Source organism: Neolamprologus brichardi, chromosome 10, assembly GCF_056152115.1.
Source record: "Neolamprologus brichardi isolate AB-2024 chromosome 10, ASM5615211v1, whole genome shotgun sequence".
Classification (NCBI taxonomy): Eukaryota; Metazoa; Chordata; class Actinopteri; order Cichliformes; family Cichlidae; genus Neolamprologus; species Neolamprologus brichardi.
Window position 1 is genome coordinate 4,095,466 of NC_142113.1, and position 4,721 is coordinate 4,100,186.

The 4,721-nt window shown below is 50.6% G+C and overlaps 1 pseudogene; it reads left to right on the forward strand.

Annotated features, from left to right (window-relative positions):
• The first annotated feature begins 600 nt into the window (after window positions 1-600).
• LOC148100793 (uncharacterized) lies at window positions 601-4,171 on the forward strand (annotated as a pseudogene).
• Window positions 4,172-4,721: the final 550 nt, after the last annotated feature.

Here is a 4,721-nt window from a genome sequence, read left to right on the forward strand (position 1 = left end):
AAAGCTCTGCGCGACATCATCCCTAGACGTCAGCCCAAGCCCAAGCCCACAGCTAGCTCTCACAGGCCCGCTGCTCCTCTGCCGTCTGGCAAGAGACCGGCGCCCACTGTTGAAGTGGGTGTGCCGCCAGCGAGAGCACATCCTCCGGCCTGAGCTCCACGCCAGTCGGCCTGGAGCAAAGGCCCACCCTCGGGCCCCCGGCGGGACCCGACGCCCAGGAGGAAGAAGCCTCAGCCCTCTTAGCTGTGGTTTTGAGTGGAGAGGGGGTCCAGCAGCAGGGAGACGCTGTTTTTACCCCTCTGTTGCCGCACAAGAGGTGCCACTTAAGTTATGTTCAGGTTGTCAGCCCCAGAAGGCGCTGCACTTTCCTAACACTGTCTCCCAAGCACAAAACCCCTGCACACAAAATGCCTCAGGTAACTCCCTGTTCAGGTGTGTTAAATGTTCAGGTGACCACATCGAGTGTTCCCGCTGTTTTTCATTGTTGTGCCCCAGAAAAGGTGCCTCCAACAAAATGTATAAATGTACATGTTTCCATGTTACAGTCAATAAAGAGTGTTGTTTATTCTCAAACAATCAAATACTCAGCCTGCAGGCAGAATGAGCCAGGTCAGGCAGGTGATGCAGTCCCCTGCAGACACACTGGGGGGCGACAACGTCCCGTCGACGGTGCTGCAGGTCAGCCGGCTGGCTGCTCACTTCCCTCAGTGGCGCGCTTGCGCCCCCTCTCCGTGGGTGCTGTCGCTACCCGATCCGTACCGGAAACCCGATCTGTACCCCGCATGCGCAAATCTTACGTCACTTCCTCTCTTTGCCAACATTGCGACATTCAATATATTTGAATGACACGGTTAGCGCCCAGTTAGCTCCTAGCATTTCTCAACAGCTCTGCCTCCTTTTCGACTACCGGGACATTTAAACAATGGATAATCCGTATCCGCAACAAATTCACGCTTTTCTCCTCAACAGAGAGCGTTCCCCGATTGAACAACAGCGCCGTAAAATAAGAAGAATGGTGCCTAATTACAGAGTTAATAATACAGACTTTGTAATATGTCACGTGAAGATTCAGCAGCCAGATGAAGTGTTTACTGGCAATTGACAGTGATAGTGGACATCATCATCACTATTTCAACAATCCTCTCCACACAGACAAGCATAAACACACTCGATTATCACTAAATCAAATTTAACACACGTTTGTAATGATGCTAATTCAGTTTACAATAGGGTTCATTCGCTCAGTCAGCAGGTGGCGGTATCCTCGTACACTGGGGAGTACACTGCCATTAAACGAACAGAAGAAGAAGAAAACCCCTGCACATGCGCGGTACGGATCGGGTAGACCCGATTTGTACGGTCCGACTTTGCACATGCTCAGCAAGGATCGGGAGTCCCGATCTGTCATTATCTTTTTATTTTTTTTGTTTTTGTCTACATTATATTAAATGTTTCATTATCGGAAACATTTTAAGAGATACTTATTATTCTTAACATCTTAACAGATACTCTGACCTGTAACTATCGTAAAACGCTTCGACCGCAAGTAGACACCTTTCGTGCATGCGGGGTACCGATCGGGTTTCCGGTACGGATCGGGTAGTGACAGGTGCTGCGAACCGTTGCCATGGGTTACCGGTTGCAGTTCCGGGTCAAGCCGCCTCGTTTCCAAAGAGTCGTAAACACGACTGTCAACACCGAGGCGGCCATGATACTCAGAGAGGAAATAAAGGCGCTATTGCAGAAAAGAGCAATACGAGTGGTCCCCGCTTCGGAGACAGACAAAGGTTGGTACAGCTGTTATTTTGTTGTTCCGAAAAAAGGGGGAACGCTTCGTCCCATCCTCGACCTGCGAGTCTTGAACACGTATCTACGAACGTACAGGTTCAAGATGCTAACACTCAGACAGCTCTTGAATGCGGTCGGCCCGGGAGATTGGTTTGCAACAATCGATCTAACAGATGCTTATTTTCATGTGGTTATACACCTGAAACACAGGCAGTTTCTGAGGTTTGCATTCGAGGGCGTAGCCTACGAATACCTAGTGCTGCCGTTCGGGCTCTTGCTCGCTCCTCGCACCTTTACGAAATGTGCCGAGGCAGCGCTAGCGTCCCTCAGAGAGAGAGGAATCCGCATCTTAGCCTACCTAGACAACTGGGCTCTCGTAGCTTGCTCCAGAGAGCAGGTGGAGACACAGCTGTCGCTGGTTCTGTCACACATTCAGACACTGGGGTTCTCTGTGAACTTTCAAAAGAGCTCGCTAATCCCGAGTCAGCAGATTACTTTTCTCGGTTTGAAAATATGCTCGCTTACCAGCCGCGCACGTTTGTTGGAGCACAGAGTGGCCGCGTTTCATCGCTGCCTTGCTCAGTTTCAGTTGGGACGCAGACTGCGTTTCCAGACAATATTAAGCTTGTTGGGCATGATGGCATCTATGATCGCCATAGTGCCACTTGGACTGTTAAAAATGAGAGCGTTTCAACGCTGGACTCTCTCTCACCGTTTGTGTGCATCGCGTCACCTCCGGAGGAGGCTGCCAGTAACTGCGTCTTGCATGCTAGCTCTCCGTCCTTGGAGGGAGCCCGGGCTGCTCCTGTCTCGCTCTCTGCTGTTGTGGTGCAGTGTTCATTTTCTGTCTCTAAGAGCCACCCATGTCCCGGGCCACCTGAACCTGGGGCCGGACCTTCTCTCCAGGGGGAGTCCTCTGGTGAGAGAATGGAGGTTACACCCTTTAATAGTGGCTCAGATTTGGGACCTATTTGGCAAGGCGCAAATAGATCTTTTTGCTTCCAGGGTAAATACTCACTGCCCCCTGTTCTTCTCCATAATCGACCACGATGCACCCTTGGGCTTGGACGCGCTAGCGCACCAATGGCCAGACGTGCTCCTGTATGCATTTCCCCCAGTGGAAATGATATCTCCAGTTCTAGAGAGAGTGCATCGGCATTCCCCCTCTCTCTGATTCTAGTGGCCCCTTGGTGGCCCACAAGGTCGTGGTATGCAGAGATAATCAGCCTGCTAGCAGCGAGTCCTTGGCAGCTTCCTCTCCGCAGGGATCTCCTCTCTCAGGCGGGAGGAGAAGTGTTTCATCCGCGCCCAGATCTGTGGCGCCTTCATGCTTACCTGCTGAGAGGTTAAACGTGATTGCTAAGGGTTTGCCACCTAGTGTGATAGCGACAATTCAGAGCGCTAGGGCCTCATCTACTAGAGGCTTGTACGCTTACAAATGGCGCGCCTTCGAGCAATGGTGCCAGGACCGCCACACTCTCCCATTTCAGTGCTCTATTGTGGATGTTTTGACATTCCTGCAGGAGCTGCTGGATAAGGGCCTTTCATTTTCGATAATTAAGGTTTATTTAGCAGCTATATCTGCTTGTCATATTGGCTTTGACGGGGTGACACTAGGTGCACCCTCGCCATACGTTTTCTGAAAGGAGTTCGCCGGCTGAGGCCCGTGCTTAAGTCCAGTGTCCCTGCTTGGGACTTGTCTTTGGTGCTGGAGGCCCTTTGCAGCCCCCCGTTTGAACCCATTGAGTCTGTGGATATGAAATTTCTTTCATATAAGACTGCATTACTTCTCGCTTTGGCTTCGGCAAAGCGAGTGGGTGACCTTCATGCGCTCTCTGTGCATCCCTCCTGCACACAGTTCTCTTCTGATGGCCACAAAGTCGTATTGCGTCCAAATGCTGCCTATTTTCCCAAGATCATGCCTGCATCTTCTAGCTCAATGGAGTTTGAGTTGCTGAGCTTTTGCTCCCCTCCTTTTGCATCTGAGGAGCAGAGGAGGACGCATTCTCTTTGTCCAGTGCGTGTGCTACGCACCTACATTGAGCGCACTCAGAATGTGCGTTTATGTGACCTGCTGTTTGTCTGCTTCGCTAATCCAAATAGAGGTAGAGCTCTGTCCAAACGGAGGCTGTCCCACTGGATTATAGAAGCTATCTCACTGGCATACGGCACCGGTGGTCTTGCTTTGCCCCACGGGGTGAGAGCTCATTCCACCAGGGGCATGGCAACCTCATGGGCTCTTTTTAAAGGGGTGCCTGTAGCTGATATTTGTGCGGCAGCTAGTTGGGCATCAACGCACACTTTTGTGCGGTTTTATCGGTTGGACGTTACAGCCCTTTCGGTCGCTCATGCTGTCCTTTCTGCTGGGTCTACCACTCACTAAGGATGTGGTGGTCCGATTCTGGTTCGGTGGTTGCTCTGTGGGGCGTGTATATATGTCCCATACTTATGTGTTGTACCGAGTGAATCGACTGAAAGGGAACGAATAGTTATGTCTATAACTTCTGTTCCCTGAAGGAGAGGAACAAGGTACAACACAAGGTGGCCCCACTGAGCAGTTTGGCTCTGTGAAGAGCAGCTATCGAACTGAGGGATGACTGTGTCATCACACGTCATCTGCCTTAAAGGCGTGATTAAAGGTTTCTTCAGCCCGACACGCAGGGCGTGATATCCCATACTTATGTGTTGTACCTCGTTCCTCTCCTTCAGGGAACAGAAGTTATAGACATAACTATTCGTTTTAGTGCGCAGGAAGATGGTAGTGAATGACTGACTTTTCTTCTTGTTAAAGCCGTTTCACTGCACCTGAGCCTAAAAGGTAGGCCGAATCTATTTTTCTGGTGTGCTGTAGGCTATTGTTATGTACTATATTTGTTACTCGTAACACAGTAGGGTTAGGGTTAACCCTAACCCTAACCCTAACACAGTACATG